Source organism: Mesoplodon mirus, assembly GCF_964341445.2.
Source record: "Mesoplodon mirus genome assembly, chromosome: 7".
In the NCBI taxonomy this organism is placed as follows: domain Eukaryota; kingdom Metazoa; phylum Chordata; class Mammalia; order Artiodactyla; family Ziphiidae; genus Mesoplodon; species Mesoplodon mirus.
In genome coordinates, this window is record NC_138983.1 from 17727652 (window position 1) to 17743426 (window position 15775).

Genomic DNA, 15775 nt, shown 5'->3' on the forward strand with positions numbered 1-15775 from the left:
GGGTTCATGAGAGTTGGATAGGTCAATATTTGTTAAAAGAATGAATGATGAAATAAAAGGTACCTCCAAAAACAACTTAGGTGAGAGGTACTGGGAAATTAAGAAGACCAGAACTAGGATAAGGGAATACAGGATGGGATTCCATAGAATGGAATGTAGAATAGGAACCAGAGAAATTATCGTAAAGACATAATGGGAACTCTCCATAACAGCAGTTATAAACTCTCCAAGGTTTTGAGGCGGAGGGGAAAAGTTGAGGTGGATCCTTCACCTTCAATTTCAACTGTAAATATTTTGTGGTTTGGAAGGAAATGATAAGGAGATATTTATTCACATAGGTATGTTGTAGTACCCTAAGTATCAACTTGAGTTGAAGAGACCTGGCCTAGCACCTTTTATATTCAGCACAGAGCCCAGCTTAGGCTAGTTACTGTGAATTTGTGCTATCACATGCTAGACCCTGTGTTGAGTGCCTCTCGAACATTATCTCCTTTAATCCTCAAAATAATTCTATGACTCTAGGTATAGCTTTTATCCTTCTTCTACAGATATGGAAACTGAAGCATACAGAGACTATCTGACTTGCCCAGGGGTCACATAGCTAATTAGTGGTGAAGCTGCAGTTTGAATCTATGACTATTGAATTCCAAAGCTCAACAAACTTCTAACCATGATGATGGGCTGAATCTCCATGCAGACCAGGATAGGTGTTTGATAAATCCCTATTTAATTGCCTGAAGAAAGACTGTGGGATACAGGAAGGATTGTCCACTGGATGAGCCAGATGGTTCTCACAAGGTTTCCTGGAAATGAGGTAGCTGGAAGGGTGGTCCCCCTTTTATCAGAGGGAGCAGCTGTGCCTCTACTTTACACAAGCTTTTTAGGTGCTTTCAGCTGGGGCTTCTAGACTGTTGTGCAACTCCCCTAAGCAGCTGGTGCCCCAGTCATACTGGTTTTCCAGACTTGGAAGGCTGCTTCCTTGAAAACCCTGTAAAGAGAGAAAGCAGCAGGGAAGGGGTCCATTTCGTGGCGCACAGTCGGTGATGTGTCCAGCTGTGCCTGATGCTAGCATATCTGTGGGATGCTCAGAGAATGGGGGACCATATGCACTGTCCTGCTGCTGAGTTCTTGCCTGAGAGTTCCAGCCTACATTGTGTGACAGTTACGTGGTCTTTGTCTACCCTCCTTGCTTGCCAAGACCTGATGAAAGGAGCAAGCATCCTTCAGACTTGAGGCAACAGGATAAAAGCTATAATACAGACAACGAGTGTTGCTGATCCTCCTTCCCTTTTTGTGAGTTTCTATGCATGATGGCCTTTAGTGTTTGCTCTTCAGTCTGTTTCAGCATCATTATCTTAAACGTGACTACTGTTTATTGAACACTTTAATCATGTGCCATACTATGAGCTAATTGTGTTGTTACAGCATCGCTTATTCTCTACAATCGTGCTCTAAGAAATCTTATAATCTCTATTTACAGATGAAAAACACCTATAGCTTGTAGAGGCTTAGTAACTTCCCTAAGTTCACATGCTAGTAAGTTGTAGAGCTAGACACCATCTAGGTCCATCTGACTCCAGGTTCAGTTTTAAAATCAGTATATCATGCCGCCACTCTATGCAGTGCTGAAGAATTGGCTGGATCACATTAATGGGCATTGCCTTTGAAGTCATCATTCTTGTGCAGCTTTGAGATGCACAATAGCTGGGAGGTATATTAATGCAGCAGGTGGGCAGTTTATTTCATTGCCAAGACTGCTCCATGTCTGTGACTGCCCCTTCATCAACAAAGTCCATGCAGAGGACCACAGAGGCAATTAAATCTACTTAGGAGCCAGTACTTCCCCAGGGGATATAAAAGCCTCTCCAGAACATTCCGGTCTCCTCTGTAGAGCTAGCTGGATACTTAGCTTCACCAGTGTTTTCATCCCCTAGACGATAAGCCCTATGGCTTACAAAAGCCTCTCTGGCAAAAATCTCTGGGAAGCACCTGCTATTTTTGAGTACTGTCTTCCTTTGCTGGCAAGCTTCCAGAATTTAATTATGGAGCCTGGATTAGTGTAAGACCATCATGTTCCATCTGCTACTGTACTTAGTTCCTTTCCCCCTCAAGAGAAGATGCCATTTCCACATCCCTCTTCCAATTTCTGTTTGGAATCAGGCTTGTCCAAGGGCTTAACTGCTGTCTGGTGGGTGCCTTTGGCCTGGTGTATTGCTTCTGATATCTGCCGAAACTGGCTGCCACCAGCCTTGGAATTTGCTTTTTGCATTTTGTCAGAGCCCTACCCTGCACACACTTTCTTTTTATAAAGTCCACAGTAGACTCGATTATAAGAAAGGTTGGGGTAGACTGACTTTTGAGCGTTGGCAAATCGCTGCCATTTCTCCTGATCAAAGGTAACCAGAGATCAGCGGCACATTTAAGAAGCTGAAAATTGTCATTGTGCTTAATACCCTTAGGCATTCCTGGAAGTCTACTTACATGGTGGCAGCTCATGCCTCAAAGCCTCAGTCTGGTCAGAAGGATGGCCTGCCTGAAGTGCCCCAGCACAGGGGGTGGGCTGCTCACTGTGAGGGGGAAAAACAGATGCATCTTATTCATGGACTTGGAAAGTTTCTGAAAAAGTGTGAAATTTGGGTTTGGGAAAGTTGGACTGTCCCAGTGGCAAGAAAGGGCTTTTGTCTTTATAGGATCCTTGCGCTAATGATTTCATCTAGCAAACATCTTTTCCTGTAAATGTGATTTGTTGGACTTCTTAAAGTGGGGTCCACCTGCAACAGGGAGCTTTTACTGCCTGTGGAATGCTCTGCACCGCCTCCCCAAAGATATCCATGTCAAACCCCTGGAACCTGTGGATGTTACCCTGTTTGGCAAAAGGGTTTTTGCAGATGTGATTAATTAAGGATTATGGGATGAGGAGATCATCTTGGATTAGCAGGTGGGCCCCAAATGCCATCACAAGCATTCTCATAAGAGAGAAGAGACAGAGGAAGAGGAGGAGGAGGAGGCAAATGGGATCACAGAGGCAGAGATTGGAGTGATGTGGCCACAACTCAAGGAATGCCTGCAGTCACCAGAAGCTGGAAGAAAGAACGGATTCTCCTCAGGAGCCTCCAGAGGAAATGTGGCCCTGTGGACGCCTTGATTTCAGACTTAAGACATGATAAATTTCTATTGTTTTAAGCCACCCAGTTTGTGGTCATTTGTTATAGCAGCCACAGGAAACGAATACACTACCTTTATCAGTGTAAATAAGTTCTTACTTATATTTCCCTCCTTTCAAGAGAGTTTATGCCTTGTTTGCCTGTGTTACAAATTCTTTACTCTGTGCATGTGTCTTAATAACTGTTGACTGTAAGACACTCAACAGTCTTTAAAGTTCTTTGAGCAAATCTATGAAGGTGAACAAGGTTTATGTACTCAGTTCACTCTTGAGGTTAAATGCCTTGCTCTGGAGTCCACCTAGCCTTGAATTGGCAACCTAGCTTAGTGGTTAAGAAGTAGTATCCTTCTCTCTCTCCTCTGCATGTGCCCTCATTGGACATTGTCCTGTTTAAAATGTAGTGAGGGAAGTGAAACACCATGGAGTAGTTAAGAAGAGGTTCTCAAATCAGAATGGTTGGGTCTGAACCTTGTCTTTCTTTTTTATTAGCTGTGTGACTTTGAGCAAGTTATTTGAACTCTCTGTGCCTCAGTTTCCTTTAACAACACCTACCTGATAGGGTTTTTGTGAAGTTTAAATTACTTAGTTCATGTGATACACTTGTTCATGTAGTAGGAGGAGATCCTTAAACAACACGATAAATCTTAAACAATGTGAAGTTATTAGTATTTCTATTAGTGCTAGGCCTGGAACCAGTGGGAGACAAATAAATGGTTGGTATGCCGAACTACAGGTGAGGAAATCTGAGCTCAGGAAGTTGAAATAATGCACCAATGTTGACATAGCTGGTGCATGGCAGATCAGGGAGCACCCAGTTTACAAACATGATTGTGTGAATTCCCAGAGGAGAAAATCTTTCTAGATGAAATGTTGAGTTGGGTGTGATTTTGAAAATGTGTATTATCTAGCTTCCCAGGTTCCCCAGTGTGGATGACATCCCAAGTCTGCCTTTAGGTTTCTTGTTCCAGATCTTTCTCACCTATCCATTAAACTTAGCCTGGCTTGTGCCCTTTTTTCTAGGGACACAATTTTTCTCCAGGTGGCAGCTATCTACTCTGAGACTCATCAGCACTATTAAGTATGTGGATATTAATGTGTTAATATCAGTTTTTCCAGGTGAAATGTTTGCATTTTAACAAGAATGTTCAGTTTATTATGCCTGAATATTGTTGGTTGGGCTTGGGGAGAATGTATAAATATCACCCCTTTCTTTTGTCTCTGAGTGTGGATCCAAGTGACTCAGACAAATGATTGCTGTTGTTCCTGATAAGCTGTGTTATGGCACGTGCTTTGAGACCTGTAGGTACATGAGCTTGCTAACATCTCCTTCAGGATTCAATAGCTTTATCTACCCAGTGCATTGCAGGCATTTGTGCAGGGACAATTTTTTTTTATTATTATATTTCATGGCAGAGAATAGACTAGAATACATGTTCTTGGCAAGAGGCTTGATTGTCCAAAGAGAACTCAGAATGGGCCGAACCTTGCTTTCTGTATTTGTAAATTGAGAAGTGGAACTAGATAGCTTATAAATGTCTCTTCCCTCCCTCTAAATATTCAGTACATTTCAATAGTGAAGATGTTCCATGTAACCTGGCCATGTCCATGCCAAGTCATGTCAGATTTGAGACTAGAATCTAGGATTCTTGACCTCTCCAGTGCAGTTTCCTTTTACTCCTCAATGCCCTGACCTTCCCACCCATGCCCATTTTTTTGGTAGAATGAAAATCAGTGTCATTGCCCTGAAACGATATATTCAAAGGTGCCATATAGTATTTATGATGCTTATTGGAAATGCACAATGTTTTGCCCAGAGATATACTTCTGATCATTAGACTGATGTAAACAACTGTCCATTTGGGAGAGGTTTAATTACCAACTCCAGATGTCAGGAGAAGCTGGTTCCAGGACTCCAGCAACCTGGCTCTTTCTCTCTGCTAGCAGGTATCTTCCACCCCCCAGGCAGACTTTCACACTGGACACCTCACATCTCAGCAGTGAGAACAGATGCTCCAGACACCTAGAAATAAAGAGGAGATGGCTGGCGACCAAATATGCAGGGGTTCCTAGGCCACATGACGCTTTGCACATTTTCTCCCTTTTCTCTGGTTTCTGGGAAGGGTCTGCATGACTCTCCTTTTTGAAGTGCTGAGGAAATTGGAATATTTTGGTACTTTGCTCTATATAACCTCCTCTTTTGGTCACATCCCCATTTTTCTTATTTTTCTCTCGAAAGGAGTAATTGTGATAAAACCCAGTGAATCTTTTACTCAAGTGCTAGACATATTATACGACTGTAGCATGGCATGGGTGTTGATTGCTCTGTAACGGGGTGTTGGCAAAAGCAAATATGCTTTAGATTACAGATACAGTGCTGGTGTCACTCATCATATAAGATATGTGTATATGTACAGCATTTGCTACTACAGAATTATGTATCATCTACCTCTACTCACTCTTTATGTAATTGCAGCTCCATGGCTTTAAACACCATCTCTATGGTGACACTTCTCAAATTTACATCTCTAGTTCCAACCTCTTTCTTGAATTTCAAACTCAATACCCAATTTCCTACAATGTTGTACATGATCCATAACCTATACTTTTCAATGAGGACTCTGCTACAGCCCCTTAAACTTCTTAACAGGTACACAGATACTCCTTCCACATAGCTGTGTTCACTCAGTTCACGTAGTTGCATGCCTCATTGACTCGATTTCTTCATGTCTCTGCTAAAATTGTCAATTTTAAAAAAAGTATTTGCGATCAGAAAACTTGCACAAGCCTCTTAGATAGCCTCATCCAACAGAGGGCAGACAGCAGAAGAAAGAAGAACTACACTCCTGCAGCCTGTGGAACAAAAACCCATTCACAGAAAGATAGACAAGATTAAAAGGCAGAGGACTATGTACCAGATGAAGGAACAAGATAAAACCCCAGAAAAGTAAGCAAATGAAGTGGAGATAGGCAACCTTCCAGAAAAAGAATTCAGAATAATGATAGTGAAGATGATCCAGGGCCTCGGAAAAAGAATGGAGGCAAAGATCGAGAAGATGCAAGAACTGTTTAACAAAGACCTAGAAGAATTAAAGAACGAAAAAACAGAGATGAACAATACCATAACTGAAATGAAAACTACACTAGAAGGAATCAATAGCAGAATAACTGAGGCAGAAGAATGGATAAATGACCTGGAAGACAGAATGGTGGAATTCACTGATGCGGAACAGAATAAAGAAAAAAGAATGAAAAGAAATGAAGACAGCCTAAGAGACCTCTGGGACAACATTAAATGCACCAACATTTGCATTATAGGGGTCCCAGAAGGAGAAGAGAGAGAGAAAGGACCCTAGAAAATATTTGAAGAGATTATAGTTGAAAACTTCCCTAACATGGGAAAGGAAATAGCCACCCAAGTCCAGGAAGCACAGAGAGTCCCATACAGGATAAACCCAAGGAGAAACATGCCGAGACACATAGTAATCAAATTGGCAAAAATTAAAGACACAGAAAAATATTGAAAGCAGCAAGGGAAAAACAACACATAACATACAAGGGAACTCCCATAAGGTTAACAGCTGATTTCTCAGCAGAAACTCTACAAGCCAGAAGGGAGTGGCATGATATACTTAAAGTGATGGAAAGGAAGAACCTACAACCAAGATTATTTTACCTGGCAAGGATCTCATTCAGATTCGATGGAGAAATCAAAAGCTTTACAGATAAGCAAAAGCTAAGAGAATTCAGCACCTCCAAACCAGCTCTACAGAAAATGCTAAAGGAACTTCTCTAAGTGGAAAACACAAGAGAAGAAAAGAACCTACAAAAACAAACCCAAAACAATTAAGAAAATGGTCATAGGAACATACGTATCGATAATTACTTAAATGTGAATGGATTAAATGCCCCAGCCGAAAGACACAGGCTTACTGAATGGATACAAGAACAAGACCCATATATATGCTGTCTACAAGAGACCCACTTCAGACCTAGGGACACATACAGACTGAAAGTGAGGGGATGGAAAAAGATATTCCATGCACATGGAAATCAAAAGAAAGCTGGAGTAGTAATTCTCATATTGGACAAAATAGACTTTAAAACAAAGACTATTATAAGAGACAAAGAAGGACACTATATAATGATCAAGGGATCGATCCAAGAAGAAGATATAACAATTGTAAATATTTATGCACCCAACATAGGAGCACCTCAATACATAAGGCAAATACTAACAGCCATAAGAGGGGAAATCGACACTAACACACTCATAGTAGGGGACTTTAACACCCCACTTTCACCAATGGACAGATCATCCAAAATGAAAATAAATAAGGAAACACAAGCTTTAAATGATACATTAAACAAGATGGACTTAATTGATATTTATAGGACATTCCATCCAAAAACAACAGAATACACATTTTTCTCAAGTGCTCATGGAACATTCTCCAGGATAGATCATATCTTGGGTCACAAATCAAGCCTTGGTAAATTTAAGAAAATTGAAATCATACCAAGTATCTTTTCCGACCACAACGCTATGAGACTAGATATCAATTACAGGAAAAGATCTGTAAAAGATACAAACACATGGAGGCTAAACAATACACTACTGAATAACGAAGTGATCACTGAAGAAATCAAAGAGGAAGTCAAAAAATACCTAGAAACAAATGACAGTGGAGACACAATGACCCAAAACCTATGGGATGCAGCAAAAGCAGTTCTAAGAGGGAAGTTTATAGCTATACAATCCTACCTTAAGGAACAGGAAACACCTCAAATAAACCACCTAACCTTGCACCTAAAGCAATTAGAGAAAGAAGAACAAAAAAAACCCAAAGTTAGCAGAAGGAAAGAAATCACAAAGATCAGATCAGAAATAAATGAAAAAGAAATGAAGGAAACGATAGCAAAGATCAATAAAACTAAAAGCTGGTTCTTTGAGAAGATAAACAAAATTGATAAACCATTAGCCAGACTCATCAAGAAAAAAAGGGAGAAGACTCAGAATGTATTGTGCTGGTTCTGTCACTCCATATTGATGTTCTTTATTTTTAAAAACTCCTGCATATAATTCCATAATTTAGATACAGCATAGCTTAATTAACCATTTTCCTACTTATGGATAATTAGTCTCTAATATTTTGTATTACTACAATGCTATAATAAATGCTTTTATTCGTATCTTCTTTGGAAGTGGATATGAGCATTGAAGATTTTAATCAGTACTGCTAAGTTGCTCTCCAAGGTGGCTGTACACATTTTGTGTGATGGTACCTGTTTCACCACAGCCTCACTAATGCTTAATGTTGAATATTATCACACTTTAATACTTTTTGCCAATCTAATAGGTAAAAAACGTATATCATTATAGTTTCAATTTGCATTTCCACATTCACAAGTAAGATTAAATATCTTTTTATATTTTTATTAACCATTCATAATTCCTCTTTTATGATTTATTTGTCATATATTTGCCCATTTTTCTATTGTATTGTTTGTATTGTTGATTTCTAGGGGTCCTTTGTATAGCCTAGACATTAATCTCCTATTATGTATACTATAATAAATAAACTGTATACAGTTTATTTTATACCTATAAGCTATGTTTATTTTGTGTTTCATCATGCAGAAGTTTTAAATTTCAATCTAGTGACATAATCTTTTCCTTTTCCTAAAAGGCTTTTTTGTCTTTAAGAAAGTTTTTCAACCTCAAGGACATAATATATTCACCCATAATTGCTTTTATTATTATGGATTTGTTTCTTACATTTAGATCTTTAATCCACCCAAAAACTTTACCTAATTTCCACATTTCATTCACTAAATTATTTCATGTAGCTATTCCGTCACTATTACTGCATGTTGTACATATCTCCCTTTACACAATAGGCAGACTTCTGAGCAGTTAAGCGCATATTATTCGGGTCAGTTGAGTAATTTTTAAAATGATGTACAAAGAATGCAGGTGGTTCATCTTCTGTCATGTGAAGATATTTTATAAAGTGAGCACCCCAGCTCCTAATTTCTTTTGCATAAATCCCTATCTTCATGTACTGTGGTTGGTTTCTTTTTAGTTAGGTCTGGCTGCAAGTCTGAGTGCTTTTAATAAATGTTTGCTGAGTTGATTTGAATGTGTTCTGTTGCAGGCAGCTTTAAATCATTGACTCTTCCGTGTTTCACTTTTTCTTCTTTCTTCTACCCATTTCAAGTATCTGATTAATTTAAAAAAGGAAAAAAATCAGAAATAAGGCTCTGCATGGTGATAAAATACAGGCCTTGCCTTTCAGGGAGGCAAAATCATACACAGTAGGATTTCAGAATCGACCCAACATCATTCCCATTTTCCAAATGCTGTGTCTGCTGATGCCTGGAATTCCTTTAACAGAGGGCAACATATTGCATTGACCAGCTGGAGGGGAGTTAAAGTGCACATTATCCTGAGAGAGCCAGTTCATCAAATTGAGTTCTTAGTGAGGTGTCACTGTTTCTTTGCTGGAAATAGATATGATTTAAATGTGGAAGAGAGAAGTGACAACCTGAAAGAGGGGAGACCTTGGTAAAGGGGCCAAGGTCTTTGTTTCTTTATCTTTAAAATGGAGATAATTATAGAATATACCTTGTAGCATGATTGAGAGGACTAAATAAGATAATGCTTGCCCGGAACCATAGCACAGTGCCTGGGACATAATTAACTATCAGACAGAGGTTAACTACTATCATTTTTAGGAAATGTAGCAGGTATCTTTTGTGGTACATGTATGATTGTCCCACCATCTGTGTAGTTCTGATGAGGCTGACCCAGGTGGGACACAAGTGACCGAGGCCTGGCCAGAGTATTCCATTCCCTTAGACACATTGTTGGGTCAGGGACCCAAGTTAGTCTAATGAGCACCAGCTCTAAGATTTTAACTGGAACTATTGAGAAGGAAGCACTCTTTTTGCCTGGTGTTGCTAATCTGGTAGAGTGAAAGCCTGGAGCTGTTGGCTTGCCCTTGCTTAAGAAGTGCCTGCTTTATAATAAACCAACACAGGAGGAAGCAGAGCTGAAAGACACATTTCTGCTGGCACTGTGTGAGTCCTAGATCCAGGCATACCTGAAGCAGGAAGTCTCTGGGCTTCTTTGTAACAGGAGACTATACATTTCCTTTTTTGCTTAAACCAATCTGAGTTGAGTTTTTGTCATAGAAAATGTTAAGGTTGCTGTCCTTTATTCATGTGAGAGTTCAAGTAAATTGATTTGAAGCAAGCATGGATCTTTTTTAACCACATCTGTATGCAAATTCCCTGCCAAATGCAAGCCCGGTGTCTTCCATTTCTGCAAGGGTGGCTGCTGTGCTTCTGGGGGGGTTCGTTGGAAAAAAGAGTGTTAAATAAAACTGGATTCTTGTGGCTTTCTAATATCTGTTCATTTACTTAGAACATAAGACGTCTACTTGGCAGGGAAATCACAAAAGTAGAAACAGCAGGGATTTTCTTAAAGCATAGTACTGTGCAGTTTCCAATTAATTCACTGCCTAACCACCCACTGTCCATTAGGAAATGCTTTTATTAACATATAGCACCTCAGGACTTCTTGAAGGTGTTAGGGCTTAAAAGTGATTCATGAGAAAAAGATTGAGGGGAAAACCTTCATATAAAAAAAACCCTACCTTAATTTAAAGTACCCACACAGTGAGTTAGTATGGGACACCCAGGTTGCATTAATACATGTCAGAAAGCAGGTACATTTAAAATGAAGGCTCAGAAGTTGGCTCATTCCCAGACTTCTGTAGTACACCACAGGAAGCCCAAACCTTGAAAAAATATAAATTGAGGCCTTGATGTTGTTCCCAAGAATAAATTTTGGGTTAAGGGCAGCTAAATCTGATGACAGTAGCTTTTGTGCTAACAGACTCCAAATACTCTAGAACTCCATTTACTTCTCCCAGTCTTCATCCTTGTCCTTAGGTATACATGATGATTTCTGTATGTCAGATGTATTGTGTTTCTCCAGGTGTGTGTGTGTGTGTGTGTGTGTGTGTCTGTGTGAATTCAGCTGAGATAGAAATGTCCCTGATCTTCCCCTGCCTCTCCCCTTAGATTGGTAAGAATCTTGCCCTCTCTGTTCCTTAATGTGTTGTGTGTACCACATCATATTATCATTATGCTTAATATTCACCAGATTTCAATTGCTTTTGAGCAAAATTGCCCTGGGGGTGTATCTTCCATGAAGGTAGGGGTTGCATCTGTTTTGTTTAACCATGAGTCCCTAGACCTTGATTCAGTGCCTGAACCAGAGTAAGGTTTTAGGAAGCATGAAAGAGATTGTTTCTTGATGCTAGGTGTCATCCTAGCCCTTCTGAGTTTTCCCTTGTATTAGAGAGTGTAAGCCTAGAAACTGGACTCCCTTATCCACAGGATTCTAGTTAGATTCCATCAGTGAGTGGCCCTCGTGTGAGATTTGACAGGTGGAAGAGAAAAGAAGCCAGTATTCCTCTGGTGACACCTGTGGACAGGTGTGTGGGCATTGGAAATGGCAGGGGTGACATTTTGCCCATAACTTTTGAGCATTCTCTTGAGAATCACCTACTTCGGTGCTGTAGGTAGCCAAGACTACAGGTAATAGCTTCCTTATGATACTGCACTTCTGGATTTGCTGAAAGCAGCCTTCCTGCCCTTTATTCCTGCAACCTTTGAATGGTTATGCAAGTGTCTGTTTTTCTGTAGTAATGCGCTTCCTACTTTAAATACCTATAGTAATTGTTTTTTGTCTGATTAAACACTGATTGATAAGATAACAATTGATTGCCTGACCTTAAACTTTGTGGCATTTGGTTTTAATCTTCTGATTTGAATTATTTATATTGAAAAATGTGTATATTACTAGCCAGTGAGTGTACCTCGTGGACGGACCAGCATCCACATCTTAGACTGGCTTTGTTGTAAACTGGTGGTGGTCTTATACACAATAGCTCTAATAAAGAGATGCAATTTTTTTTACATCTTTATTGGAGTATAATTGCTTAACAGTGGTGCGTTAGTTTCTGCTTTATAACAAAATTAATCAGTTATACATATACATATGTTCCCATATCCCCTCCCTCTTGCGTCTCCCTCCCACCCTCCCTATCCCACCCCTCCAGGCGGTCACAAAGCACCGAGCTGACCTCCCTGTGCTATGCGGCTGCTTCCCACTAGCTATCTACCTTACGTTTGGTAGTGTATATATGTCCATGCCTCTCTTTCGCTTTGTCACAGCTTACCCTTCCCCCTCCCCATATCCTCAAGTCCATTCAAAGAGATGAAATTTTGTTTCTTGGTGAGGTATTGTCCCCAGTTGAAAAGTAATAGCCCCTGCCTGAAAGTGGAAGTGGAATATAACTAGTTCTAAGAAAATGAGAGTTATGTACTGTTCAATTTTGACTGTACAACAATTAAAAAATCTGAGTGGCTTACAACAACAAGCATTTATTTTCTTGTTCCCATGTCTGCAGGTTGGCTGTAACTGTGCTGGGCTCAGCTGGGAGCTGGCTGGGCTTGGCTCCAGCTTTTGAGCTGGGCTCATGTCAGTTCTGCACGTTTCTCCATTTTCTTTGGACTAGCAGCTCTCCTACGCAGGTTCTTCTCATGACAAATCACAGGAGCATCATAGCTCAGGGCAAAACAGGAAAGACATTTAGAGCTGCTGTTCACATCATGTCTGCTCACATTCCATTTGCTAAAGCAAGTTATATGACCAACCACACCATCAACCCGTGGTTGGAGGCATTACACAGGCTCCTAGCCAAAACGGAGAGCTTTTAGGATAAATTATAATAGAATGCTCAGTCAAGTCATGGCTTCAATCTGTAATATGGACTCAATCATCTAATGCTTTAAAGAGGAAAAAGAATAAGCAACTCAACTTTCTGGGTAAAAGATACTTGTCAAGTGAAATTTAACACTAGGGTGAAGGTGGGGTGTGAGGAGAATCAGAAAATTCTCAATAAAAATGTGATTTGGAAGGTATTCAGATGCCAGGGTCCTCCTCATCTTTGTGTTCCTAGTGCCTGGACCATAATGTATATTACATAAATATTTGTTGGGAAGTGAATTATTGAACTAATGGTATTGGTTGACTAGTCGGCTGTGTTGAGAAGGGTTCTGATGTATAGGCTTGTGGTTGATTAGTGATGTCTGCTTAGAGGAGGGTCCAGAGGAGGGACATGTATTTACCATTGCTGCATAACTCTACTTTTCCTTAGATCAGATGGATCTCTTTCAGCTTTAACTCTGTGACTGAGATTCCTTGAAGGAAAAGACTCAAGTTCGTCTATGAATACGCCACAAAACCTAAAAAAGAAGAGGGAAGCAGAGTTTCTCAATGCCATGAGTGGTTCAGCATATGTTTTTTTTGAAGTCAGGTCAGGATTTAGCATCAGCAGACACTTCAGGGCCCCCGTCTGTAGTCCCTCAGCACTTTCCATTTCCTTGCACTTTTAGGATGCTATATTAAATGATATAATGCATGCTAAGTTCAAGTATCAGAAATGCTTGCTATTATTATTAGCTATTTTATGAATTTAATTGTAGTCATTTATTGCTGGAAAGATGAAATGGATTTACAGATCTACTGACGAGTAGAAAGGGTAGAAAAGTACTGTGGTACAAAAAGATTGCAGATCTTCAAGGGATGGTACCAGTCCTCAGCCTTCCCCTTGAAGTCTCTGATAATACTTATATGCTTTAAGCAAAAAACAGAACAAAATAAAACCAAAACAGACAATGTATTCTTTTGAATGTCTGGTTTAGCCTAGGAACTAAGAACAGGCTCACTTAATCACTGTGGTAACATTTTCTGGCCTCCTCTCTCTTTCTTGTTCCTTTTCTCCCTCTCCTCCCACTTAACATTGGCTGAAGAAAACAGAAATGGAGAAACTCTCCCCCAAGTAATCAAACATGCCAGTCGGAAAGGGGAGACTGCCAGGTCCCAGGAGCTGGGTGGCAGTTCGTAAGCACCAGTTGCATCAAGGCACATGTGATGTTGCTGGAAGCCAGGCATGCTCAGAGAAGACCAGTTTGATGTGTTATCCAATTCATAGGCATGAACGCCTGGTCTGCCGGGTCTGGTTTTCCTCTGTCGACCCTTGAGAGCAAAGCACAGAAATCAAAGTGCCTACCATGCTGATATCAGCCAGATGTTTGCAGAGTTGTCTCCATTAATGGGAAGCTAATGGTGGCAGGAAGGAAACTACTCAGGAATCCTCTTGGTATAAAGTACGGTGCTTGGTGGGAGCCTGATAGACTTGGGTACAAATTTGGCTCCACTGGTCCATAGCTATCTGACATTGGTTGATTTTCTAAACCACACTGAGCCTCGGTTGCCTTGCTGGTGAACCGGGGACAACATTGCCTTTCTTATGAGGTTATTGTAAGAGTCATGTTATCTCTTGCTTATAACTCTCCAGTGGTTTCTCACAGAACTTAGAATAAAGTTCCAACTCTTTATCCTGGATTAAGTATTTCTCTGTGATCTGGCCACTGCCTACCTTTTTGACATTATTACCTACCACTCCCCTCTTGCCCAGCATGGTCTGAACACCGTAGTCTTTTTTTTCTTCCTCCAACATGTCAGACTTCTTCCAGGTTATCAAGGCCTTTGTACCTGCTGTTCCCTCTGCCTGGAGTGCTCTTGCCCCCAGTTTTTGCATGCTGTGTCCTCACCAAACATGTCTTAGCTCAGTTCACCACCTCCACCACCGTCATCACCATTATTTTCATTGCCACCAGCCCCATCACCATCATCATCATTGTTAACATTTATTAAGTACTTACCATGTGCTCAGAACTATTCTTTAGCATTATATGTGTCCTGACTCATTTAATCTTCACATCAACTTTCTGAGGTGGGTTAAATTATTATCTCCACTTTACAAATGAGGGAACTGAGGCACTGGAAAGTCTAGTAACTTGTTCAAGGTTACACAGCTAATACAGAGCTGGTATATGAATCTAAACAAATACGAGAAGCTAGTATTTAATCATTGTGTCTCTCTAGCTACTCAAATTTAAGAAGCCATCTAGTCACCTTCTCTAACTTCGCCTAGTTTCAATTCTTTGCACAGCAATTATCTAATTTTTTCTTATCTGTTTAACCTGTTGATTTGTTTATTATGTATTTTGTTATTTATAGAGCCATGAAAATGAGGTAGACTGTTTTGTTCAGTTCTTTATCTCCAGGGACTTGAAAAAAGCCTGGCACTTAAGATGTGTTCAATAAATATTGGTTGAATGAATGTGTGAATGTTATGATTCTAATTTCAAGTCTGAGCTTGGAAAATAACGGGCTTTTAATACATGTTACTTTCTCTCATCCCCATGGCCTCCATTATGGTTGAAAGGGCTCCATTTTGACTATGATGGGGCCCCCAATTTTTCAGTACCCCATTTTCTTTCCTGTGGCTTATTAGGATTCCCTATGGGAATAGGCCATGACCCCCTCAGGCACTGAATGCCCTCTTGGGTCCCATTTCTCCCATCCTCCAAATCAGTAACTTTAATATGTAGCCTATCTTTAGGTTTAGACTCTGGAGAAATCTAAAGTAGCTCTTAATCAGGAAAGGTTCAGATATACTTGTGTATTTT